Here is a 26,187-nt window from a genome sequence, read left to right as displayed (position 1 = left end):
AAGGTGAGCTGCCCAAATACTATGGACAGGACAATAAAACACAACTAGAGATAGATATTTGGAGGATGATTTAAGTAAACGATGGGTTCTTCTTCAAAGTGCCAAGGTGGCATCAGACCTCTGTAAGCTCTATGTTGCATGACAGCACTAAGTGTGAACTGTGATTCCTGAAGCTCTCCCGAGAATCCTGGGCCCAGGCCACAGAACCAATGTGGATACATGGATCCGTTTGTGTGAAGCTGCTACGGGTTGCCCAGCCTGGAAAAGGAGAGGGTAACCACTGTCTTTGTATCCAAGTCAGGCCTTGGTGTTTTGAATCAGAGTGGAAGTAGGTCCTTTAAACACCTGGCATTTCCCTGTATCAACCTAATGTGTAGGCCTTTGTTTCCTCAGTGATTCTGCAGTGAGGCTCTTGGCGCCCTAAATGATACCATGAAGAAATTTGGCAGGTGGTGGGAACCAACTTAAAAATGAACATCTCACCCTATGCACAAAGTAAATTCCCTCTGGGTTGAGATCTTTGAGATAATTGCTGGATGGATTGCCCTTTGCCAACACATCATTTGTAGGCCAGCACTGTTGGACACCATAGAATCCTTCTTTCTCCCTAAGAAAGGCTCTGTCCCTTGGGTCTCCTGTGGCATGGGAAAGGGAGAGTCCCAAATGGCCCTGGAGACTTGTGTTGTCCTCCTGTACCTATTGACAATAGCCTTGTAAGCATCAAAGTATGAGCTCCCAACATTCTAAAAATGTCATCCTCTTCTCTCCATGAGAAGTAGGTCAAAATCATGAGAAAACAATTTTCGGGGATCGAAAAAAATTCCTTAGAACTTTAAAAACCAGGGGGTCTACATGGGAGAACATAGCCCAAATCGAGCTTCGTTTGGTTCCATTGCATACCATTTTGTCCTCCCTCAATTCAGAAAGGACAGACTGGCTCAGAATTGAAAGCCAAAACATGAACGGGCAGGTCACCTGGAGGTGGAGGCCTTACCATGTTCATACCACTTACCTGATTATCTGTGGTTCTCTGCCCTCCAAGGTGGCATGTGAGATGACTGCAAAACAGCAGAAAAGACAGGGTCATGAGCAAGGGGCGTGCCTTGCAGAAATGCCCAAGGTTCGAAAGTGGGACAAGGTGCTTGTTGGCATGCAGTGTTTGCCAAACAATGTGCACCCTAGATGTCCACATTTCCTGCCATGGGAAACAGGGCAAGGGCATCTGAGGACCTCAGGGAAGTCACCCAAGAGCCCTCCCAAGGAGTCAACGGACCTCTTGTAACCCTGTCGCCCTGGTTGGGCCTCAGCGTAATCCTATTGAGCATGAATTTTATGTCATCACCTCTCTTCATGACTTTGGGTTGTCATCATTGACCCAGGCCTAGACAGAACACCTAACCTAAACCAACCACTTACCTTCCTTTCCAAAACTGCCTCAGAGTTAGGAGTGATCTCGTGGAACTGGAGAGGGATGCAGGGACGAAACGTCTGAGAGGCAAGCAAGGGCACCCTTTCTTGAAACTTGGAAGAATGACTTCCTAAAGAGGAAAGGGAAAGAAGTCAAGGCGCTTGTTGTCCCTTCTTGACATAAATGTCAGAAATATGAGACACTTTTCTGGAGCTCTACTGGTGCAATTTCATTGTGCAGGAACTGTCCTGTGCTTGCCTCTTCTATTACTACCAGGCCCAGCACACACAAGTCGTCCTGGCTAGCATAGGGAAACATCCATGGAAGCACAAAGGAGCCCTGGCAATCCAACTGATTTACTGCTTCCTCTCGAAGCAAAAGCCACATCACATGTGACCTGAGATTCGCAATTTTGTAGGGATCAACATTCAAGGTGAGCTGCCCAAATACTATGGACAGGACAATAAAACACAACTAGAGATAGATATTTGGAGGATGATTTAAGTAAACGATGGGTTCTTCTTCAAAGTGCCAAGGTGGCATCAGACCTCTGTAAGCTCTATGTTGCATGACAGCACTAAGTGTGAACTGTGATTCCTGAAGCTCTCCCGAGAATCCTGGGCCCAGGCCACAGAACCAATGTGGATACATGGATCCGTTTGTGTGAAGCTGCTACGGGTTGCCCAGCCTGGAAAAGGAGAGGGTAACCACTGTCTTTGTATCCAAGTCAGGCCTTGGTGTTTTGAATCAGAGTGGAAGTAGGTCCTTTAAACACCTGGCATTTCCCTGTATCAACCTAATGTGTAGGCCTTTGTTTCCTCAGTGATTCTGCAGTGAGGCTCTTGGCGCCCTAAATGATACCATGAAGAAATTTGGCAGGTGGTGGGAACCAACTTAAAAATGAACATCTCACCACATGCACAAAGTAAATTCCCTCTGGGTTGAGATCTTTGAGATAATTGCTGGATGGATTGCCCTTTGCCAACACATCATTTGTAGGCCAGCACTGTTGGACACCATAGAATCCTTCTTTCTCCCTAAGAAAGGCTCTGTCCCTTGGGTCTCCTGTGGCATGGGAAAGGGAGAGTCCCAAATGGCCCTGGAGACTTGTGTTGTCCTCCTGTACCTATTGACAATAGCCTTGTAAGCATCAAAGTATGAGCTCCCAACATTCTAAAAATGTCATCCTCTTCTCTCCATGAGAAGTAGGTCAAAATCATGAGAAAACAATTTTCGGGGATCGAAAAAAATTCCTTAGAACTTTAAAAACCAGGGGGTCTACATGGGAGAACATAGCCCAAATCGAGCTTCGTTTGGTTCCATTGCATACCATTTTGTCCTCCCTCAATTCAGAAAGGACAGACTGGCTCAGAATTGAAAGCCAAAACATGAACGGGCAGGTCACCTGGAGGTGGAGGCCTTACCATGTTCATACCACTTACCTGATTATCTGTGGTTCTCTGCCCTCCAAGGTGGCATGTGAGATGACTGCAAAACAGCAGAAAAGACAGGGTCATGAGCAAGGGGCGTGCCTTGCAGAAATGCCCAAGGTTCGAAAGTGGGACAAGGTGCTTGTTGGCATGCAGTGTTTGCCAAACAATGTGCACCCTAGATGTCCACATTTCTTGCCATGGGAAACAGGGCAAGGGCATCTGAGGACCTCAGGGAAGTCACCCAAGAGCCCTCCCAAGGAGTCAACGGACCTCTTGTAACCCTGTCGCCCTGGTTGGGCCTCAGCGTAATCCTATTGAGCATGAATTTTATGTCATCACCTCTCTTCATGACTTTGGGTTGTCATCATTGACCCAGGCCTAGACAGAACACCTAACCTAATCCAACCACTTACCTTCCTTTCCAAAACTGCCTCAGAGTTAGGAGTGATCTCGTGGAACTGGAGAGGGATGCAGGGACGAAACGTCTGAGAGGCAAGCAAGGGCACCCTTTCTTGAAACTTGGAAGAATGACTTCCTAAAGAGGAAAGGGAAAGAAGTCAAGGCACTTGTTGTCCCTTCTTGACATAAATGTCAGAAATATGAGACACTTTTCTGGAGCTCTACTGGTGCAATTTCATTGTGCAGGAACTGTCCTGTGCTTGCCTCTTCTATTACTACCAGGCCCAGCACACACAAGTCGTCCTGGCTAGCATAGGGAAACATCCATGGAAGCACAAAGGAGCCCTGGCAATCCAACTGATTTACTGCTTCCTCTCGAAGCAAAAGCCACATCACATGTGACCTTAGATTCGCAATTTTGTAGGGATCAACATTCAAGGTGAGCTGCCCAAATACTATGGACAGGACAATAAAACACAACTAGAGATAGATATTTGGAGTATGATTAAAGTAAACGATGGGTTCTTCTTCAAAGTGCCAAGGTGGCATCAGACCTCTGTAAGCTCTATGTTGCATGACAGCACTAAGTGTGAACTGTGATTCCTGAAGCTCTCCCGAGAATCCTGGGCCCAGGCCACAGAACCAATGTGGATACATGGATCCGTTTGTGTGAATTTGCTACGGGTTGCCCAGCCTGGAAAAGGAGAGGGTAACCACTGTCTTTGTATCCAAGTCAGGCCTTGGTGTTTTGAATCAGAGTGGAAGTAGGTCCTTTAAACACCTGGCATTTCCCTGTATCAACCTAATGTGTAGGCCTTTGTTTCCTCAGTGATTCTGCAGTGAGGCTCTTGGCGCCCTAAATGATACCATGAAGAAATTTGGCAGGTGGTGGGAACCAACTTAAAAATGAACATCTCACCCTATGCACAAAGTAAATTCCCTCTGGGTTGAGATCTTTGAGATAATTGCTGGATGGATTGCCCTTTGCCAACACATCATTTGTAGGCCAGCACTGTTGGACACCATAGAATCCTTCTTTCTCCCTAAGAAAGGCTCTGTCCCTTGGGTCTCCTGTGGCATGGGAAAGGGAGAGTCCCAAATGGCCCTGGAGACTTGTGTTGTCCTCCTGTACCTATTGACAATAGCCTTGTAAGCATCAAAGTATGAGCTCCCAACATTCTAAAAATGTCATCCTCTTCTCTCCATGAGAAGTAGGTCAAAATCATGAGAAAACAATTTTCGGGGATCGAAAAAAATTCCTTAGAACTTTAAAAACCAGGGGGTCTACATGGGAGAACATAGCCCAAATCGAGCTTCGTTTGGTTCCATTGCATACCATTTTGTCCTCCCTCAATTCAGAAAGGACAGACTGGCTCAGAATTGAAAGCCAAAACATGAACGGGCAGGTCACCTGGAGGTGGAGGCCTTACCATGTTCATACCACTTACCTGATTATCTGTGGTTCTCTGCCCTCCAAGGTGGCATGTGAGATGACTGCAAAACAGCAGAAAAGACAGGGTCATGAGCAAGGGGCGTGCCTTGCAGAAATGCCCAAGGTTCGAAAGTGGGACAAGGTGCTTGTTGGCATGCAGTGTTTGCCAAACAATGTGCACCCTAGATGTCCACATTTCCTGCCATGGGAAACAGGGCAAGGGCATCTGAGGACCTCAGGGAAGTCACCCAAGAGCCCTCCCAAGGAGTCAACGGACCTCTTGTAACCCTGTCGCCCTGGTTGGGCCTCAGCGTAATCCTATTGAGCATGAATTTTATGTCATCACCTCTCTTCATGACTTTGGGTTGTCATCATTGACCCAGGCCTAGACAGAACACCTAACCTAATCCAACCACTTACCTTCCTTTCCAAAACTGCCTCAGAGTTAGGAGTGATCTCGTGGAACTGGAGAGGGATGCAGGGACGAAACGTCTGAGAGGCAAGCAAGGGCACCCTTTCTTGAAACTTGGAAGAATGACTTCCTAAAGAGGAAAGGGAAAGAAGTCAAGGCGCTTGTTGTCCCTTCTTGACATAAATGTCAGAAATATGAGACACTTTTCTGGAGCTCTACTGGTGCAATTTCATTGTGCAGGTACTGTCCTGTGCTTGCCTCTTCTATTACTACCAGGCCCAGCACACACAAGTCGTCCTGGCTAGCATAGGGAAACATCCATGGAAGCACAAAGGAGCCCTGGCAATCCAACTGATTTACTGCTTCCTCTCGAAGCAAAAGCCACATCACATGTGACCTTAGATTCGCAATTTTGTAGGGATCAACATTCAAGGTGAGCTGCCCAAATACTATGGACAGGACAATAAAACACAACTAGAGATAGATATTTGGAGGATGATTAAAGTAAACGATGGGTTCTTCTTCAAAGTGCCAAGGTGGCATCAGACCTCTGTAAGCTCTATGTTGCATGACAGCACTAAGTGTGAACTGTGATTCCTGAAGCTCTCCCGAGAATCCTGGGCCCAGGCCACAGAACCAATGTGGATACATGGATCCGTTTGTGTGAAGCTGCTACGGGTTGCCCAGCCTGGAAAAGGAGAGGGTAACCACTGTCTTTGTATCCAAGTCAGGCCTTGGTGTTTTGAATCAGAGTGGAATTAGGTCCTTTAAACACCTGGCATTTCCCTGTATCAACCTAATGTGTAGGCCTTTGTTTCCTCAGTGATTCTGCAGTGAGGCTCTTGGCGCCCTAAATGATACCATGAAGAAATTTGGCAGGTGGTGGGAACCAACTTAAAAATGAACATCTCACCCTATGCACAAAGTAAATTCCCTCTGGGTTGAGATCTTTGAGATAATTGCTGGATGGATTGCCCTTTGCCAACACATCATTTGTAGGCCAGCACTGTTGGACACCATAGAATCCTTCTTTCTCCCTAAGAAAGGCTCTGTCCCTTGGGTCTCCTGTGGCATGGGAAAGGGAGAGTCCCAAATGGCCCTGGAGACTTGTGTTGTCCTCCTGTACCTATTGACAATAGCCTTGTAAGCATCAAAGTATGAGCTCCCAACATTCTAAAAATGTCATCCTCTTCTCTCCATGAGAAGTAGGTCAAAATCATGAGAAAACAATTTTCGGGGATCGAAAAAAATTCCTTAGAACTTTAAAAACCAGGGGGTCTACATGGGAGAACATAGCCCAAATCGAGCTTCGTTTGGTTCCATTGCATACCATTTTGTCCTCCCTCAATTCAGAAAGGACAGACTGGCTCAGAATTGAAAGCCAAAACATGAACGGGCAGGTCACCTGGAGGTGGAGGCCTTACCATGTTCATACCACTTACCTGATTATCTGTGGTTCTCTGCCCTCCAAGGTGGCATGTGAGATGACTGCAAAACAGCAGAAAAGACAGGGTCATGAGCAAGGGGCGTGCCTTGCAGAAATGCCCAAGGTTCGAAAGTGGGACAAGGTGCTTGTTGGCATGCAGTGTTTGCCAAACAATGTGCACCCTAGATGTCCACATTTCCTGCCATGGGAAACAGGGCAAGGGCATCTGAGGACCTCAGGGAAGTCACCCAAGAGCCCTCCCAAGGAGTCAACGGACCTCTTGTAACCCTGTCGCCCTGGTTGGGCCTCAGCGTAATCCTATTGAGCATGAATTTTATGTCATCACCTCTCTTCATGACTTTGGGTTGTCATCATTGACCCAGGCCTAGACAGAACACCTAACCTAATCCAACCACTTACCTTCCTTTCCAAAACTGCCTCAGAGTTAGGAGTGATCTCGTGGAACTGGAGAGGGATGCAGGGACGAAACGTCTGAGAGGCAAGCAAGGGCACCCTTTCTTGAAACTTGGAAGAATGACTTCCTAAAGAGGAAAGGGAAAGAAGTCAAGGAACTTGTTGTCCCTTCTTGACATAAATGTCAGAAATATGAGACACTTTTCTGGAGCTCTACTGGTGCAATTTCATTGTGCAGGAACTGTCCTGTGCTTGCCTCTTCTATTACTACCAGGCCCAGCACACACAAGTCGTCCTGGCTAGCATAGGGAAACATCCATGGAAGCACAAAGGAGCCCTGGCAATCCAACTGATTTACTGCTTCCTCTCGAAGCAAAAGCCACATCACATGTGACCTTAGATTCGCAATTTTGTAGGGATCAACATTCAAGGTGAGCTGCCCAAATACTATGGACAGGACAATAAAACACAACTAGAGATAGATATTTGGAGGATGATTAAAGTAAACGATGGGTTCTTCTTCAAAGTGCCAAGGTGGCATCAGACCTCTGTAAGCTCTATGTTGCATGACAGCACTAAGTGTGAACTGTGATTCCTGAAGCTCTCCCGAGAATCCTGGGCCCAGGCCACAGAACCAATGTGGATACATGGATCCGTTTGTGTGAAGCTGCTACGGGTTGCCCAGCCTGGAAAAGGAGAGGGTAACCACTGTCTTTGTATCCAAGTCAGGCCTTGGTGTTTTGAATCAGAGTGGAATTAGGTCCTTTAAACACCTGGCATTTCCCTGTATCAACCTAATGTGTAGGCCTTTGTTTCCTCAGTGATTCTGCAGTGAGGCTCTTGGCGCCCTAAATGATACCATGAAGAAATTTGGCAGGTGGTGGGAACCAACTTAAAAATGAACATCTCACCCTATGCACAAAGTAAATTCCCTCTGGGTTGAGATCTTTGAGATAATTGCTGGATGGATTGCCCTTTGCCAACACATCATTTGTAGGCCAGCACTGTTGGACACCATAGAATCCTTCTTTCTCCCTAAGAAAGGCTCTGTCCCTTGGGTCTCCTGTGGCATGGGAAAGGGAGAGTCCCAAATGGCCCTGGAGACTTGTGTTGTCCTCCTGTACCTATTGACAATAGCCTTGTAAGCATCAAAGTATGAGCTCCCAACATTCTAAAAATGTCATCCTCTTCTCTCCATGAGAAGTAGGTCAAAATCATGAGAAAACAATTTTCGGGGATCGAAAAAAATTCCTTAGAACTTTAAAAACCAGGGGGTCTACATGGGAGAACATAGCCCAAATCGAGCTTCGTTTGGTTCCATTGCATACCATTTTGTCCTCCCTCAATTCAGAAAGGACAGACTGGCTCAGAATTGAAAGCCAAAACATGAACGGGCAGGTCACCTGGAGGTGGAGGCCTTACCATGTTCATACCACTTACCTGATTATCTGTGGTTCTCTGCCCTCCAAGGTGGCATGTGAGATGACTGCAAAACAGCAGAAAAGACAGGGTCATGAGCAAGGGGCGTGCCTTGCAGAAATGCCCAAGGTTCGAAAGTGGGACAAGGTGCTTGTTGGCATGCAGTGTTTGCCAAACAATGTGCACCCTAGATGTCCACATTTCCTGCCATGGGCAACAGGGCAAGGGCATCTGAGGACCTCAGGGAAGTCACCCAAGAGCCCTCCCAAGGAGTCAACGGACCTCTTGTAACCCTGTCGCCCTGGTTGGGCCTCAGCGTAATCCTATTGAGCATGAATTTTATGTCATCACCTCTCTTCATGACTTTGGGTTGTCATCATTGACCCAGGCCTAGACAGAACACCTAACCTAATCCAACCACTTACCTTCCTTTCCAAAACTGCCTCAGAGTTAGGAGTGATCTCGTGGAACTGGAGAGGGATGCAGGGACGAAACGTCTGAGAGGCAAGCAAGGGCACCCTTTCTTGAAACTTGGAAGAATGACTTCCTAAAGAGGAAAGGGAAAGAAGTCAAGGCGCTTGTTGTCCCTTCTTGACATAAATGTCAGAAATATGAGACACTTTTCTGGAGCTCTACTGGTGCAATTTCATTGTGCAGGAACTGTCCTGTGCTTGCCTCTTCTATTACTACCAGGCCCAGCACACACAAGTCGTCCTGGCTAGCATAGGGAAACATCCATGGAAGCACAAAGGAGCCCTGGCAATCCAACTGATTTACTGCTTCCTCTCGAAGCAAAAGCCACATCACATGTGACCTTAGATTCGCAATTTTGTAGGGATCAACATTCAAGGTGAGCTGCCCAAATACTATGGACAGGACAATAAAACACAACTAGAGATAGATATTTGGAGTATGATTAAAGTAAACGATGGGTTCTTCTTCAAAGTGCCAAGGTGGCATCAGACCTCTGTAAGCTCTATGTTGCATGACAGCACTAAGTGTGAACTGTGATTCCTGAAGCTCTCCCGAGAATCCTGGGCCCAGGCCACAGAACCAATGTGGATACATTGATCCGTTTGTGTGAAGCTGCTACGGGTTGCCCAGCCTGGAAAAGGAGAGGGTAACCACTGTCTTTGTATCCAAGTCAGGCCTTGGTGTTTTGAATCAGAGTGGAATTAGGTCCTTTAAACACCTGGCATTTCCCTGTATCAACCTAATGTGTAGGCCTTTGTTTCCTCAGTGATTCTGCAGTGAGGCTCTTGGCGCCCTAAATGATACCATGAAGAAATTTGGCAGGTGGTGGGAACCAACTTAAAAATGAACATCTCACCCTATGCACAAAGTAAATTCCCTCTGGGTTGAGATCTTTGAGATAATTGCTGGATGGATTGCCCTTTGCCAACACATCATTTGTAGGCCAGCACTGTTGGACACCATAGAATCCTTCTTTCTCCCTAAGAAAGGCTCTGTCCCTTGGGTCTCCTGTGGCATGGGAAAGGGAGAGTCCCAAATGGCCCTGGAGACTTGTGTTGTCCTCCTGTACCTATTGACAATAGCCTTGTAAGCATCAATGTATGAGCTCCCAACATTCTAAAAATGTCATCCTCTTCTCTCCATGAGAAGTAGGTCAAAATCATGAGAAAACAATTTTCGGGGATCGAAAAAAATTCCTTAGAACTTTAAAAACCAGGGGGTCTACATGGGAGAACATAGCCCAAATCGAGCTTCATTTGGTTCCATTGCATACCATTTTGTCCTCCCTCAATTCAGAAAGGACAGACTGGCTCAGAATTGAAAGCCAAAACATGAACGGGCAGGTCACCTGGAGGTGGAGGCCTTACCATGTTCATACCACTTACCTGATTATCTGTGGTTCTCTGCCCTCCAAGGTGGCATGTGAGATGACTGCAAAACAGCAGAAAAGACAGGGTCATGAGCAAGGGGCGTGCCTTGCAGAAATGCCCAAGGTTCGAAAGTGGGACAAGGTGCTTGTTGGCATGCAGTGTTTGCCAAACAATGTGCACCCTAGATGTCCACATTTCCTGCCATGGGAAACAGGGCAAGGGCATCTGAGGACCTCAGGGAAGTCACCCAAGAGCCCTCCCAAGGAGTCAACGGACCTCTTGTAACCCTGTCGCCCTGGTTGGGCCTCAGCGTAATCCTATTGAGCAAGAATTTTATGTCATCACCTCTCTTCATGACGTTGGGTTGTCATCATTGACCCAGGCCTAGACAGAACACCTAACCTAATCCAACCACTTACCTTCCTTTCCAAAACTGCCTCAGAGTTAGGAGTGATCTCGTGGAACTGGAGAGGGATGCAGGGACGAAACGTCTGAGAGGCAAGCAAGGGCACCCTTTCTTGAAACTTGGAAGAATGACTTCCTAAAGAGGAAAGGGAAAGAAGTCAAGGCGCTTGTTGTCCCTTCTTGACATAAATGTCAGAAATATGAGACACTTTTCTGGAGCTCTACTGGTGCAATTTCATTGTGCAGGAACTGTCCTGTGCTTGCCTCTTCTATTACTACCAGGCCCAGCACACACAAGTCGTCCTGGCTAGCATAGGGAAACATCCATGGAAGCACAAAGGAGCCCTGGCAATCCAACTGATTTACTGCTTCCTCTCGAAGCAAAAGCCACATCACATGTGACCTTAGATTCGCAATTTTGTAGGGATCAACATTCAAGGTGAGCTGCCCAAATACTATGGACAGGACAATAAAACACAACTAGAGATAGATATTTGGAGTATGATTAAAGTAAACAATGGGTTCTTCTTCAAAGTGCCAAGGTGGCATCAGACCTCTGTAAGCTCTATGTTGCATGACAGCACTAAGTGTGAACTGTGATTCCTGAAGCTCTCCCGAGAATCCTGGGCCCAGGCCACAGAACCAATGTGGATACATGGATCCGTTTGTGTGAAGCTGCTACGGGTTGCCCAGCCTGGAAAAGGAGAGGGTAACCACTGTCTTTGTATCCAAGTCAGGCCTTGGTGTTTTGAATCAGAGTGGAATTAGGTCCTTTAAACACCTGGCATTTCCCTGTATCAACCTAATGTGTAGGCCTTTGTTTCCTCAGTGATTCTGCAGTGAGGCTCTTGGCGCCCTAAATGATACCATGAAGAAATTTGGCAGGTGGTGGGAACCAACTTAAAAATGAACATCTCACCCTATGCACAAAGTAAATTCCCTCTGGGTTGAGATCTTTGAGATAATTGCTGGATGGATTGCCCTTTGCCAACACATCATTTGTAGGCCAGCACTGTTGGACACCATAGAATCCTTCTTTCTCCCTAAGAAAGGCTCTGTCCCTTGGGTCTCCTGTGGCATGGGAAAGGGAGAGTCCCAAATGGCCCTGGAGACTTGTGTTGTCCTCCTGTACCTATTGACAATAGCCTTGTAAGCATCAAAGTATGAGCTCCCAACATTCTAAAAATGTCATCCTCTTCTCTCCATGAGAAGTAGGTCAAAATCATGAGAAAACAATTTTCGGGGATCGAAAAAAATTCCTTAGAACTTTAAAAACCAGGGGGTCTACATGGGAGAACATAGCCCAAATCGAGCTTCGTTTGGTTCCATTGCATACCATTTTGTCCTCCCTCAATTCAGAAAGGACAGACTGGCTCAGAATTGAAAGCCAAAACATGAACGGGCAGGTCACCTGGAGGTGGAGGCCTTACCATGTTCATACCACTTACCTGATTATCTGTGGTTCTCTGCCCTCCAAGGTGGCATGTGAGATGACTGCAAAACAGCAGAAAAGACAGGGTCATGAGCAAGGGGCGTGCCTTGCAGAAATGCCCAAGGTTCGAAAGTGGGACAAGGTGCTTGTTGGCATGCAGTGTTTGCCAAACAATGTGCACCCTAGATGTCCACATTTCCTGCCATGGGAAACAGGGCAAGGGCATCTGAGGACCTCAGGGAAGTCACCCAAGAGCCCTCCCAAGGAGTCAACGGACCTCTTGTAACCCTGTCGCCCTGGTTGGGCCTCAGCGTAATCCTATTGAGCAAGAATTTTATGTCATCACCTCTCTTCATGACGTTGGGTTGTCATCATTGACCCAGGCCTAGACAGAACACCTAACCTAATCCAACCACTTACCTTCCTTTCCAAAACTGCCTCAGAGTTAGGAGTGATCTCGTGGAACTGGAGAGGGATGCAGGGACGAAACGTCTGAGAGGCAAGCAAGGGCACCCTTTCTTGAAACTTGGAAGAATGACTTCCTAAAGAGGAAAGGGAAAGAAGTCAAGGCGCTTGTTGTCCCTTCTTGACATAAATGTCAGAAATATGAGACACTTTTCTGGAGCTCTACTGGTGCAATTTCATTGTGCAGGAACTGTCCTGTGCTTGCCTCTTCTATTACTACCAGGCCCAGCACACACAAGTCGTCCTGGCTAGCATAGGGAAACATCCATGGAAGCACAAAGGAGCCCTGGCAATCCAACTGATTTACTGCTTCCTCTCGAAGCAAAAGCCACATCACATGTGACCTGAGATTCGCAATTTTGTAGGGATCAACATTCAAGGTGAGCTGCCCAAATACTCTGGACAGGACAATAAAACACAACTAGAGATAGATATTTGGAGGATGATTAAAGTAAACGATGGGTTCTTCTTCAAAGTGCCAAGGTGGCATCAGACCTCTGTAAGCTCTATGTTGCATGACAGCACTAAGTGTGAACTGTGATTCCTGAAGCTCTCCCGAGAATCCTGGGCCCAGGCCACAGAACCAATGTGGATACATGGATCCGTTTGTGTGAAGCTGCTACGGGTTGCCCAGCCTGGAAAAGGAGAGGGTAACCACTGTCTTTGTATCCAAGTCAGGCCTTGGTGTTTTGAATCAGAGTGGAATTAGGTCCTTTAAACACCTGGCATTTCCCTGTATCAACCTAATGTGTAGGCCTTTGTTTCCTCAGTGATTCTGCAGTGAGGCTCTTGGCGCCCTAAATGATACCATGAAGAAATTTGGCAGGTGGTGGGAACCAACTTAAAAATGAACATCTCACCCTATGCACAAAGTAAATTCCCTCTGGGTTGAGATCTTTGAGATAATTGCTGGATGGATTGCCCTTTGCCAACACATCATTTGTAGGCCAGCACTGTTGGACACCATAGAATCCTTCTTTCTCCCTAAGAAAGGCTCTGTCCCTTGGGTCTCCTGTGGCATGGGAAAGGGAGAGTCCCAAATGGCCCTGGAGACTTGTGTTGTCCTCCTGTACCTATTGACAATAGCCTTGTAAGCATCAAAGTATGAGCTCCCAACATTCTAAAAATGTCATCCTCTTCTCTCCATGAGAAGTAGGTCAAAATCATGAGAAAACAATTTTCGGGGATCGAAAAAAATTCCTTAGAACTTTAAAAACCAGGGGGTCTACATGGGAGAACATAGCCCAAATCGAGCTTCGTTTGGTTCCATTGCATACCATTTTGTCCTCCCTCAATTCAGAAAGGACAGACTGGCTCAGAATTGAAAGCCAAAACATGAACGGGCAGGTCACCTGGAGGTGGAGGCCTTACCATGTTCATACCACTTACCTGATTATCTGTGGTTCTCTGCCCTCCAAGGTGGCATGTGAGATGACTGCAAAACAGCAGAAAAGACAGGGTCATGAGCAAGGGGCGTGCCTTGCAGAAATGCCCAAGGTTCGAAAGTGGGACAAGGTGCTTGTTGGCATGCAGTGTTTGCCAAACAATGTGCACCCTAGATGTCCACATTTCCTGCCATGGGAAACAGGGCAAGGGCATCTGAGGACCTCAGGGAAGTCACCCAAGAGCCCTCCCAAGGAGTCAACGGACCTCTTGTAACCCTGTCGCCCTGGTTGGGCCTCAGCGTAATCCTATTGAGCATGAATTTTATGTCATCACCTCTCTTCATGACTTTGGGTTGTCATCATTGACCCAGGCCTAGACAGAACACCTAACCTAATCCAACCACTTACCTTCCTTTCCAAAAACTGCCTCAGAGTTAGGAGTGATCTCGTGGAACTGGAGAGGGATGCAGGGACGAAACGTCTGAGAGGCAAGCAAGGGCACCCTTTCTTGAAACTTGGAAGAATGACTTCCTAAAGAGGAAAGGGAAAGAAGTCAAGGCGCTTGTTGTCCCTTCTTGACATAAATGTCAGAAATATGAGACACTTTTCTGGAGCTCTACTGGTGCAATTTCATTGTGCAGGAACTGTCCTGTGCTTGCCTCTTCTATTACTACCAGGCCCAGCACACACAAGTCGTCCTGGCTAGCATAGGGAAACATCCATGGAAGCACAAAGGAGCCCTGGCAATCCAACTGATTTACTGCTTCCTCTCGAAGCAAAAGCCACATCACATGTGACCTTAGATTCGCAATTTTGTAGGGATCAACATTCAAGGTGAGCTGCCCAAATACTATGGACAGGACAATAAAACACAACTAGAGATAGATATTTGGAGGATGATTAAAGTAAACGATGGGTTCTTCTTCAAAGTGCCAAGGTGGCATCAGACCTCTGTAAGCTCTATGTTGCATGACAGCACTAAGTGTGAACTGTGATTCCTGAAGCTCTCCCGAGAATCCTGGGCCCAGGCCACAGAACCAATGTGGATACATGGATCCGTTTGTGTGAAGCTGCTACGGGTTGCCCAGCCTGGAAAAGGAGAGGGTAACCACTGTCTTTGTATCCAAGTCAGGCCTTGGTGTTTTGAATCAGAGTGGAATTAGGTCCTTTAAACACCTGGCATTTCCCTGTATCAACCTAATGTGTAGGCCTTTGTTTCCTCAGTGATTCTGCAGTGAGGCTCTTGGCGCCCTAAATGATACCATGAAGAAATTTGGCAGGTGGTGGGAACCAACTTAAAAATGAACATCTCACCCTATGCACAAAGTAAATTCCCTCTGGGTTGAGATCTTTGAGATAATTGCTGGATGGATTGCCCTTTGCCAACACATCATTTGTAGGCCAGCACTGTTGGACACCATAGAATCCTTCTTTCTCCCTAAGAAAGGCTCTGTCCCTTGGGTCTCCTGTGGCATGGGAAAGGGAGAGTCCCAAATGGCCCTGGAGACTTGTGTTGTCCTCCTGTACCTATTGACAATAGCCTTGTAAGCATCAAAGTATGAGCTCCCAACATTCTAAAAATGTCATCCTCTTCTCTCCATGAGAAGTAGGTCAAAATCATGAGAAAACAATTTTCGGGGATCGAAAAAAATTCCTTAGAACTTTAAAAACCAGGGGGTCTACATGGGAGAACATAGCCCAAATCGAGCTTCGTTTGGTTCCATTGCATACCATTTTGTCCTCCCTCAATTCAGAAAGGACAGACTGGCTCAGAATTGAAAGCCAAAACATGAACGGGCAGGTCACCTGGAGGTGGAGGCCTTACCATGTTCATACCACTTACCTGATTATCTGTGGTTCTCTGCCCTCCAAGGTGGCATGTGAGATGACTGCAAAACAGCAGAAAAGACAGGGTCATGAGCAAGGGGCGTGCCTTGCAGAAATGCCCAAGGTTCGAAAGTGGGACAAGGTGCTTGTTGGCATGCAGTGTTTGCCAAACAATGTGCACCCTAGATGTCCACATTTCCTGCCATGGGAAACAGGGCAAGGGCATCTGAGGACCTCAGGGAAGTCACCCAAGAGCCCTCCCAAGGAGTCAACGGACCTCTTGTAACCCTGTCGCCCTGGTTGGGCCTCAGCGTAATCCTATTGAGCATGAATTTTATGTCATCACCTCTCTTCATGACTTTGGGTTGTCATCATTGACCCAGGCCTAGACAGAACACCTAACCTAATCCAACCACTTACCTTCCTTTCCAAAAACTGCCTCAGAGTTAGGAGTGATCTCGTGGAACTGGAGAGGGATGCAGGGACGAAACGTCTGAGAGGCAAGCAAGGGCACCCTTTCTTGAAACTTGGAAGAATGACTTCCTAAAGAGGAAAGGGAAAGAAGTCAAGGCGCTTGTTGTCCCTTCTTGACATAAATGTCAGAAATATGAGACACTTTTCTGGAGCTCTACTGGTGCAATTTCATTGTGCAGGAACTGTCCTGTGCTTGCCTCTTCTATTACTACCAGGCCCAGCACACACAAGTCGTCCTGGCTAGCATAGGGAAACATCCATGGAAGCACAAAGGAGCCCTGGCAATCCAACTGATTTACTGCTTCCTCTCGAAGCAAAAGCCACATCACATGTGACCTTAGATTCGCAATTTTGTAGGGATCAACATTCAAGGTGAGCTGCCCAAATACTATGGACAGGACAATAAAACACAACTAGAGATAGATATTTGGAGGATGATTAAAGTAAACGATGGGTTCTTCTTCAAAGTGCCAAGGTGGCATCAGACCTCTGTAAGCTCTATGTTGCATGACAGCACTAAGTGTGAACTGTGATTCCTGAAGCTCTCCCGAGAATCCTGGGCCCAGGCCACAGAACCAATGTGGATACATGGATCCGTTTGTGTGAAGCTGCTACGGGTTGCCCAGCCTGGAAAAGGAGAGGGTAACCACTGTCTTTGTATCCAAGTCAGGCCTTGGTGTTTTGAATCAGAGTGGAATTAGGTCCTTTAAACACCTGGCATTTCCCTGTATCAACCTAATGTGTAGGCCTTTGTTTCCTCAGTGATTCTGCAGTGAGGCTCTTGGCGCCCTAAATGATACCATGAAGAAATTTGGCAGGTGGTGGGAACCAACTTAAAAATGAACATCTCACCCTATGCACAAAGTAAATTCCCTCTGGGTTGAGATCTTTGAGATAATTGCTGGATGGATTGCCCTTTGCCAACACATCATTTGTAGGCCAGCACTGTTGGACACCATAGAATCCTTCTTTCTCCCTAAGAAAGGCTCTGTCCCTTGGGTCTCCTGTGGCATGGGAAAGGGAGAGTCCCAAATGGCCCTGGAGACTTGTGTTGTCCTCCTGTACCTATTGACAATAGCCTTGTAAGCATCAAAGTATGAGCTCCCAACATTCTAAAAATGTCATCCTCTTCTCTCCATGAGAAGTAGGTCAAAATCATGAGAAAACAATTTTCGGGGATCGAAAAAAATTCCTTAGAACTTTAAAAACCAGGGGGTCTACATGGGAGAACATAGCCCAAATCGAGCTTCGTTTGGTTCCATTGCATACCATTTTGTCCTCCCTCAATTCAGAAAGGACAGACTGGCTCAGAATTGAAAGCCAAAACATGAACGGGCAGGTCACCTGGAGGTGGAGGCCTTACCATGTTCATACCACTTACCTGATTATCTGTGGTTCTCTGCCCTCCAAGGTGGCATGTGAGATGACTGCAAAACAGCAGAAAAGACAGGGTCATGAGCAAGGGGCGTGCCTTGCAGAAATGCCCAAGGTTCGAAAGTGGGACAAGGTGCTTGTTGGCATGCAGTGTTTGCCAAACAATGTGCACCCTAGATGTCCACATTTCCTGCCATGGGAAACAGGGCAAGGGCATCTGAGGACCTCAGGGAAGTCACCCAAGAGCCCTCCCAAGGAGTCAACGGACCTCTTGTAACCCTGTCGCCCTGGTTGGGCCTCAGCGTAATCCTATTGAGCATGAATTTTATGTCATCACCTCTCTTCATGACTTTGGGTTGTCATCATTGACCCAGGCCTAGACAGAACACCTAACCTAATCCAACCACTTACCTTCCTTTCCAAAAACTGCCTCAGAGTTAGGAGTGATCTCGTGGAACTGGAGAGGGATGCAGGGACGAAACGTCTGAGAGGCAAGCAAGGGCACCCTTTCTTGAAACTTGGAAGAATGACTTCCTAAAGAGGAAAGGGAAAGAAGTCAAGGCGCTTGTTGTCCCTTCTTGACATAAATGTCAGAAATATGAGACACTTTTCTGGAGCTCTACTGGTGCAATTTCATTGTGCAGGAACTGTCCTGTGCTTGCCTCTTCTATTACTACCAGGCCCAGCACACACAAGTCGTCCTGGCTAGCATAGGGAAACATCCATGGAAGCACAAAGGAGCCCTGGCAATCCAACTGATTTACTGCTTCCTCTCGAAGCAAAAGCCACATCACATGTGACCTTAGATTCGCAATTTTGTAGGGATCAACATTCAAGGTGAGCTGCCCAAATACTATGGACAGGACAATAAAACACAACTAGAGATAGATATTTGGAGGATGATTAAAGTAAACGATGGCTTCTTCTTCAAAGTGCCAAGGTGGCATCAGACCTCTGTAAGCTCTATGTTGCATGACAGCACTAAGTGTGAACTGTGATTCCTGAAGCTCTCCCGAGAATCCTGGGCCCAGGCCACAGAACCAATGTGGATACATGGATCCGTTTGTGTGAAGCTGCTACGGGTTGCCCAGCCTGGAAAAGGAGAGGGTAACCACTGTCTTTGTATCCAAGTCAGGCCTTGGTGTTTTGAATCAGAGTGGAATTAGGTCCTTTAAACACCTGGCATTTCCCTGTATCAACCTAATGTGTAGGCCTTTGTTTCCTCAGTGATTCTGCAGTGAGGCTCTTGGCGCCCTAAATGATACCATGAAGAAATTTGGCAGGTGGTGGGAACCAACTTAAAAATGAACATCTCACCCTATGCACAAAGTAAATTCCCTCTGGGTTGAGATCTTTGAGATAATTGCTGGATGGATTGCCCTTTGCCAACACATCATTTGTAGGCCAGCACTGTTGGACACCATAGAATCCTTCTTTCTCCCTAAGAAAGGCTCTGTCCCTTGGGTCTCCTGTGGCATGGGAAAGGGAGAGTCCCAAATGGCCCTGGAGACTTGTGTTGTCCTCCTGTACCTATTGACAATAGCCTTGTAAGCATCAAAGTATGAGCTCCCAACATTCTAAAAATGTCATCCTCTTCTCTCCATGAGAAGTAGGTCAAAATCATGAGAAAACAATTTTCGGGGATCGAAAAAAATTCCTTAGAACTTTAAAAACCAGGGGGTCTACATGGGAGAACATAGCCCAAATCGAGCTTCGTTTGGTTCCATTGCATACCATTTTGTCCTCCCTCAATTCAGAAAGGACAGACTGGCTCAGAATTGAAAGCCAAAACATGAACGGGCAGGTCACCTGGAGGTGGAGGCCTTACCATGTTCATACCACTTACCTGATTATCTGTGGTTCTCTGCCCTCCAAGGTGGCATGTGAGATGACTGCAAAACAGCAGAAAAGACAGGGTCATGAGCAAGGGGCGTGCCTTGCAGAAATGCCCAAGGTTCGAAAGTGGGACAAGGTGCTTGTTGGCATGCAGTGTTTGCCAAACAATGTGCACCCTAGATGTCCACATTTCCTGCCATGGGAAACAGGGCAAGGGCATCTGAGGACCTCAGGGAAGTCACCCAAGAGCCCTCCCAAGGAGTCAACGGACCTCTTGTAACCCTGTCGCCCTGGTTGGGCCTCAGCGTAATCCTATTGAGCATGAATTTTATGTCATCACCTCTCTTCATGACTTTGGGTTGTCATCATTGACCCAGGCCTAGACAGAACACCTAACCTAATCCAACCACTTACCTTCCTTTCCAAAAACTGCCTCAGAGTTAGGAGTGATCTCGTGGAACTGGAGAGGGATGCAGGGACGAAACGTCTGAGAGGCAAGCAAGGGCACCCTTTCTTGAAACTTGGAAGAATGACTTCCTAAAGAGGAAAGGGAAAGAAGTCAAGGCGCTTGTTGTCCCTTCTTGACATAAATGTCAGAAATATGAGACACTTTTCTGGAGCTCTACTGGTGCAATTTCATTGTGCAGGAACTGTCCTGTGCTTGCCTCTTCTATTACTACCAGGCCCAGCACACACAAGTCGTCCTGGCTAGCATAGGGAAACATCCATGGAAGCACAAAGGAGCCCTGGCAATCCAACTGATTTACTGCTTCCTCTCGAAGCAAAAGCCACATCACATGTGACCTTAGATTCGCAATTTTGTAGGGATCAACATTCAAGGTGAGCTGCCCAAATACTATGGACAGGACAATAAAACACAACTAGAGATAGATATTTGGAGGATGATTAAAGTAAACGATGGCTTCTTCTTCAAAGTGCCAAGGTGGCATCAGACCTCTGTAAGCTCTATGTTGCATGACAGCACTAAGTGTGAACTGTGATTCCTGAAGCTCTCCCGAGAATCCTGGGCCCAGGCCACAGAACCAATGTGGATACATGGATCCGTTTGTGTGAAGCTGCTACGGGTTGCCCAGCCTGGAAAAGGAGAGGGTAACCACTGTCTTTGTATCCAAGTCAGGCCTTGGTGTTTTGAATCAGAGTGGAATTAGGTCCTTTAAACACCTGGCATTTCCCTGTATCAACCTAATGTGTAGGCCTTTGTTTCCTCAGTGATTCTGCAGTGAGGCTCTTGGCGCCCTAAATGATACCATGAAGAAATTTGGCAGGTGGTGGGAACCAACTTAAAAATGAACATCTCACCCTATGCACAAAGTAAATTCCCTCTGGGTTGAGATCTTTGAGATAATTGCTGGATGGATTGCCCTTTGCCAACACATCATTTGTAGGCCAGCACTGTTGGACACCATAGAATCCTTCTTTCTCCCTAAGAAAGGCTCTGTCCCTTGGGTCTCCTGTGGCATGGGAAAGGGAGAGTCCCAAATGGCCCTGGAGACTTGTGTTGTCCTCCTGTACCTATTGACAATAGCCTTGTAAGCATCAAAGTATGAGCTCCCAACATTCTAAAAATGTCATCCTCTTCTCTCCATGAGAAGTAGGTCAAAATCATGAGAAAACAATTTTCGGGGATCGAAAAAAATTCCTTAGAACTTTAAAAACCAGGGGGTCTACATGGGAGAACATAGCCCAAATCGAGCTTCGTTTGGTTCCATTGCATACCATTTTGTCCTCCCTCAATTCAGAAAGGACAGACTGGCTCAGAATTGAAAGCCAAAACATGAACGGGCAGGTCACCTGGAGGTGGAGGCCTTACCATGTTCATACCACTTACCTGATTATCTGTGGTTCTCTGCCCTCCAAGGTGGCATGTGAGATGACTGCAAAACAGCAGAAAAGACAGGGTCATGAGCAAGGGGCGTGCCTTGCAGAAATGCCCAAGGTTCGAAAGTGGGACAAGGTGCTTGTTGGCATGCAGTGTTTGCCAAACAATGTGCACCCTAGATGTCCACATTTCCTGCCATGGGAAACAGGGCAAGGGCATCTGAGGACCTCAGGGAAGTCACCCAAGAGCCCTCCCAAGGAGTCAACGGACCTCTTGTAACCCTGTCGCCCTGGTTGGGCCTCAGCGTAATCCTATTGAGCATGAATTTTATGTCATCACCTCTCTTCATGACTTTGGGTTGTCATCATTGACCCAGGCCTAGACAGAACACCTAACCTAATCCAACCACTTACCTTCCTTTCCAAAAACTGCCTCAGAGTTAGGAGTGATCTCGTGGAACTGGAGAGGGATGCAGGGACGAAACGTCTGAGAGGCAAGCAAGGGCACCCTTTCTTGAAACTTGGAAGAATGACTTCCTAAAGAGGAAAGGGAAAGAAGTCAAGGCGCTTGTTGTCCCTTCTTGACATAAATGTCAGAAATATGAGACACTTTTCTGGAGCTCTACTGGTGCAATTTCATTGTGCAGGAACTGTCCTGTGCTTGCCTCTTCTATTACTACCAGGCCCAGCACACACAAGTCGTCCTGGCTAGCATAGGGAAACATCCATGGAAGCACAAAGGAGCCCTGGCAATCCAACTGATTTACTGCTTCCTCTCGAAGCAAAAGCCACATCACATGTGACCTTAGATTCGCAATTTTGTAGGGATCAACATTCAAGGTGAGCTGCCCAAATACTATGGACAGGACAATAAAACACAACTAGAGATAGATATTTGGAGGATGATTAAAGTAAACGATGGGTTCTTCTTCAAAGTGCCAAGGTGGCATCAGACCTCTGTAAGCTCTATGTTGCATGACAGCACTAAGTGTGAACTGTGATTCCTGAAGCTCTCCCGAGAATCCTGGGCCCAGGCCACAGAACCAATGTGGATACATGGATCCGTTTGTGTGAAGCTGCTACGGGTTGCCCAGCCTGGAAAAGGAGAGGGTAACCACTGTCTTTGTATCCAAGTCAGGCCTTGGTGTTTTGAATCAGAGTGGAATTAGGTCCTTTAAACACCTGGCATTTCCCTGTATCAACCTAATGTGTAGGCCTTTGTTTCCTCAGTGATTCTGCAGTGAGGCTCTTGGCGCCCTAAATGATACCATGAAGAAATTTGGCAGGTGGTGGGAACCAACTTAAAAATGAACATCTCACCCTATGCACAAAGTAAATTCCCTCTGGGTTGAGATCTTTGAGATAATTGCTGGATGGATTGCCCTTTGCCAACACATCATTTGTAGGCCAGCACTGTTGGACACCATAGAATCCTTCTTTCTCCCTAAGAAAGGCTCTGTCCCTTGGGTCTCCTGTGGCATGGGAAAGGGAGAGTCCCAAATGGCCCTGGAGACTTGTGTTGTCCTCCTGTACCTATTGACAATAGCCTTGTAAGCATCAAAGTATGAGCTCCCAACATTCTAAAAATGTCATCCTCTTCTCTCCATGAGAAGTAGGTCAAAATCATGAGAAAACAATTTTCGGGGATCGAAAAAAATTCCTTAGAACTTTAAAAACCAGGGGGTCTACATGGGAGAACATAGCCCAAATCGAGCTTCGTTTGGTTCCATTGCATACCATTTTGTCCTCCCTCAATTCAGAAAGGACAGACTGGCTCAGAATTGAAAGCCAAAACATGAACGGGCAGGTCACCTGGAGGTGGAGGCCTTACCATGTTCATACCACTTACCTGATTATCTGTGGTTCTCTGCCCTCCAAGGTGGCATGTGAGATGACTGCAAAACAGCAGAAAAGACAGGGTCATGAGCAAGGGGCGTGCCTTGCAGAAATGCCCAAGGTTCGAAAGTGGGACAAGGTGCTTGTTGGCATGCAGTGTTTGCCAAACAATGTGCACCCTAGATGTCCACATTTCCTGCCATGGGAAACAGGGCAAGGGCATCTGAGGACCTCAGGGAAGTCACCCAAGAGCCCTCCCAAGGAGTCAACGGACCTCTTGTAACCCTGTCTCCCTGGTTGGGCCTCAGCGTAATCCTATTGAGCATGAATTTTATGTCATCACCTCTCTTCATGACGTTGGGTTGTCATCATTGACCCAGGCCTAGACAGAACACCTAACCTAATCCAACCACTTACCTTCCTTTCCAAAACTGCCTCAGAGTTAGGAGTGATCTCGTGGAACTGGAGAGGGATGCAGGGACGAAACGTCTGAGAGGCAAGCAAGGGCACCCTTTCTTGAAACTTGGAAGAATGACTTCCTAAAGAGGAAAGGGAAAGAAGTCAAGGCGCTTGTTGTCCCTTCTTGACATAAATGTCAGAAATATGAGACACTTTTCTGGAGCTCTACTGGTGCAATTTCATTGTGCAGGAACTGTCCTGTGCTTGCCTCTTCTATTACTACCAGGCCCAGCACACACAAGTCGTCCTGGCTAGCATAGGGAAACATCCATGGAAGCACAAAGGAGCCCTGGCAATCCAACTGATTTACTGCTTCCTCTCGAAGCAAAAGCCACATCACATGTGACCTTAGATTCGCAATTTTGTAGGGATCAACATTCAAGGTGAGCTGCCCAAATACTATGGACAGGACAATAAAACACAACTAGAGATAGATATTTGGAGGATGATTAAAGTAAACGATGGGTTCTTCTTCAAAGTGCCAAGGTGGCATCAGACCTCTGTAAGCTCTATGTTGCATGACAGCACTAAGTGTGAACTGTGATTCCTGAAGCTCTCCCGAGAATCCTGGGCCCAGGCCACAGAACCAATGTGGATACATGGATCCGTTTGTGTGAAGCTGCTACGGGTTGCCCAGCCTGGAAAAGGAGAGGGTAACCACTGTCTTTGTATCCAAGTCAGGCCTTGGTGTTTTGAATCAGAGTGGAATTAGGTCCTTTAAACACCTGGCATTTCCCTGTATCAACCTAATGTGTAGGCCTTTGTTTCCTCAGTGATTCTGCAGTGAGGCTCTTGGCGCCCTAAATGATACCATGAAGAAATTTGGCAGGTGGTGGGAACCAACTTAAAAATGAACATCTCACCCTATGCACAAAGTAAATTCCCTCTGGGTTGAGATCTTTGAGATAATTGCTGGATGGATTGCCCTTTGCCAACACATCATTTGTAGGCCAGCACTGTTGGACACCATAGAATCCTTCTTTCTCCCTAAGAAAGGCTCTGTCCCTTGGGTCTCCTGTGGCATGGGAAAGGGAGAGTCCCAAATGGCCCTGGAGACTTGTGTTGTCCTCCTGTACCTATTGACAATAGCCTTGTAAGCATCAAAGTATGAGCTCCCAACATTCTAAAAATGTCATCCTCTTCTCTCCATGAGAAGTAGGTCAAAATCATGAGAAAACAATTTTCGGGGATCGAAAAAAATTCCTTAGAACTTTAAAAACCAGGGGGTCTACATGGGAGAACATAGCCCAAATCGAGCTTCGTTTGGTTCCATTGCATACCATTTTGTCCTCCCTCAATTCAGAAAGGACAGACTGGCTCAGAATTGAAAGCCAAAACATGAACGGGCAGGTCACCTGGAGGTGGAGGCCTTGCCATGTTCATACCACTTACCTGATTATCTGTGGTTCTCTGCCCTCCAAGGTGGCATGTGAGATGACTGCAAAACAGCAGAAAAGACAGGGTCATGAGCAAGGGGCGTGCCTTGCAGAAATGCCCAAGGTTCGAAAGTGGGACAAGGTGCTTGTTGGCATGCAGTGTTTGCCAAACAATGTGCACCCTAGATGTCCACATTTCCTGCCATGGGAAACAGGGCAAGGGCATCTGAGGACCTCAGGGAAGTCACCCAAGAGCCCTCCCAAGGAGTCAACGGACCTCTTGTAACCCTGTCGCCCTGGTTGGGCCTCAGCGTAATCCTATTGAGCATGAATTTTATGTCATCACCTCTCTTCATGACTTTGGGTTGTCATCATTGACCCAGGCCTAGACAGAACACCTAACCTAATCCAACCACTTACCTTCCTTTCCAAAAACTGCCTCAGAGTTAGGAGTGATCTCGTGGAACTGGAGAGGGATGCAGGGACGAAACGTCTGAGAGGCAAGCAAGGGCACCCTTTCTTGAAACTTGGAAGAATGACTTCCTAAAGAGGAAAGGGAAAGAAGTCAAGGCGCTTGTTGTCCCTTCTTGACATAAATGTCAGAAATATGAGACACTTTTCTGGAGCTCTACTGGTGCAATTTCATTGTGCAGGAACTGTCCTGTGCTTGCCTCTTCTATTACTACCAGGCCCAGCACACACAAGTCGTCCTGGCTAGCATAGGGAAACATCCATGGAAGCACAAAGGAGCCCTGGCAATCCAACTGATTTACTGCTTCCTCTCGAAGCAAAAGCCACATCACATGTGACCTTAGATTCGCAATTTTGTAGGGATCAACATTCAAGGTGAGCTGCCCAAATACTATGGACAGGACAATAAAACACAACTAGAGATAGATATTTGGAGGATGATTAAAGTAAACGATGGGTTCTTCTTCAAAGTGCCAAGGTGGCATCAGACCTCTGTAAGCTCTATGTTGCATGACAGCACTAAGTGTGAACTGTGATTCCTGAAGCTCTCCCGAGAATCCTGGGCCCAGGCCACAGAACCAATGTGGATACATGGATCCGTTTGTGTGAAGCTGCTACGGGTTGCCCAGCCTGGAAAAGGAGAGGGTAACCACTGTCTTTGTATCCAAGTCAGGCCTTGGTGTTTTGAATCAGAGTGGAATTAGGTCCTTTAAACACCTGGCATTTCCCTGTATCAACCTAATGTGTAGGCCTTTGTTTCCTCAGTGATTCTGCAGTGAGGCTCTTGGCGCCCTAAATGATACCATGAAGAAATTTGGCAG

At 46.9% G+C, this 26,187-nt stretch overlaps 14 non-coding genes across 14 annotated transcripts; all 14 read right to left on the bottom strand.

The window, feature by feature from the left end:
- Positions 1-1,298: 1,298 nt before the first annotated feature.
- LOC147003214 (small nucleolar RNA SNORD115) lies at positions 1,299-1,377 on the bottom strand. The gene has a single exon (XR_015048150.1). It is a non-coding gene; the product is annotated as a small nucleolar RNA SNORD115 (small nucleolar RNA).
- Positions 1,378-3,136: 1,759 nt separating this feature from the next.
- Positions 3,137-3,215, bottom strand: LOC147003213 (small nucleolar RNA SNORD115). Its single transcript, XR_015048149.1, has one exon. It is a non-coding gene; the product is annotated as a small nucleolar RNA SNORD115 (small nucleolar RNA).
- Positions 3,216-4,974: 1,759 nt separating this feature from the next.
- Positions 4,975-5,053, bottom strand: LOC147003212 (small nucleolar RNA SNORD115). Its single transcript, XR_015048148.1, has one exon. It is a non-coding gene; the product is annotated as a small nucleolar RNA SNORD115 (small nucleolar RNA).
- Positions 5,054-6,812: 1,759 nt separating this feature from the next.
- LOC147003211 (small nucleolar RNA SNORD115) lies at positions 6,813-6,891 on the bottom strand. The gene has a single exon (XR_015048147.1). It is a non-coding gene; the product is annotated as a small nucleolar RNA SNORD115 (small nucleolar RNA).
- A 1,759-nt stretch (positions 6,892-8,650) lies between these two features.
- LOC147003210 (small nucleolar RNA SNORD115) lies at positions 8,651-8,729 on the bottom strand. The gene has a single exon (XR_015048146.1). It is a non-coding gene; the product is annotated as a small nucleolar RNA SNORD115 (small nucleolar RNA).
- A 1,759-nt stretch (positions 8,730-10,488) lies between these two features.
- LOC147003209 (small nucleolar RNA SNORD115) lies at positions 10,489-10,567 on the bottom strand. Its single transcript, XR_015048185.1, has one exon. It is a non-coding gene; the product is annotated as a small nucleolar RNA SNORD115 (small nucleolar RNA).
- A 1,759-nt stretch (positions 10,568-12,326) lies between these two features.
- LOC147003208 (small nucleolar RNA SNORD115) lies at positions 12,327-12,405 on the bottom strand. Its single transcript, XR_015048184.1, has one exon. It is a non-coding gene; the product is annotated as a small nucleolar RNA SNORD115 (small nucleolar RNA).
- A 1,759-nt stretch (positions 12,406-14,164) lies between these two features.
- Positions 14,165-14,243, bottom strand: LOC147003207 (small nucleolar RNA SNORD115). Its single transcript, XR_015048145.1, has one exon. It is a non-coding gene; the product is annotated as a small nucleolar RNA SNORD115 (small nucleolar RNA).
- Positions 14,244-16,003: 1,760 nt separating this feature from the next.
- LOC147003206 (small nucleolar RNA SNORD115) lies at positions 16,004-16,082 on the bottom strand. Its single transcript, XR_015048144.1, has one exon. It is a non-coding gene; the product is annotated as a small nucleolar RNA SNORD115 (small nucleolar RNA).
- A 1,760-nt stretch (positions 16,083-17,842) lies between these two features.
- Positions 17,843-17,921, bottom strand: LOC147003205 (small nucleolar RNA SNORD115). The gene has a single exon (XR_015048143.1). It is a non-coding gene; the product is annotated as a small nucleolar RNA SNORD115 (small nucleolar RNA).
- Positions 17,922-19,681: 1,760 nt separating this feature from the next.
- Positions 19,682-19,760, bottom strand: LOC147003204 (small nucleolar RNA SNORD115). The gene has a single exon (XR_015048142.1). It is a non-coding gene; the product is annotated as a small nucleolar RNA SNORD115 (small nucleolar RNA).
- A 1,760-nt stretch (positions 19,761-21,520) lies between these two features.
- Positions 21,521-21,599, bottom strand: LOC147003203 (small nucleolar RNA SNORD115). The gene has a single exon (XR_015048141.1). It is a non-coding gene; the product is annotated as a small nucleolar RNA SNORD115 (small nucleolar RNA).
- Positions 21,600-23,359: 1,760 nt separating this feature from the next.
- On the bottom strand, positions 23,360-23,438 carry LOC147003202 (small nucleolar RNA SNORD115). The gene has a single exon (XR_015048182.1). It is a non-coding gene; the product is annotated as a small nucleolar RNA SNORD115 (small nucleolar RNA).
- Positions 23,439-25,197: 1,759 nt separating this feature from the next.
- LOC147003201 (small nucleolar RNA SNORD115) lies at positions 25,198-25,276 on the bottom strand. Its single transcript, XR_015048140.1, has one exon. It is a non-coding gene; the product is annotated as a small nucleolar RNA SNORD115 (small nucleolar RNA).
- Between the last annotated feature and the right edge of the window lie 911 nt (positions 25,277-26,187).

This window comes from Mus caroli, unplaced genomic scaffold (genome assembly GCF_978045245.1).
Source record: "Mus caroli unplaced genomic scaffold, Mus_caroli_1 scaffold_8, whole genome shotgun sequence".
NCBI lineage: Eukaryota > Metazoa > Chordata > Mammalia > Rodentia > Muridae > Mus > Mus caroli.
Note: the sequence above shows the minus strand (reverse complement) of the source record. Positions and strands in the feature narration are given on the sequence as shown.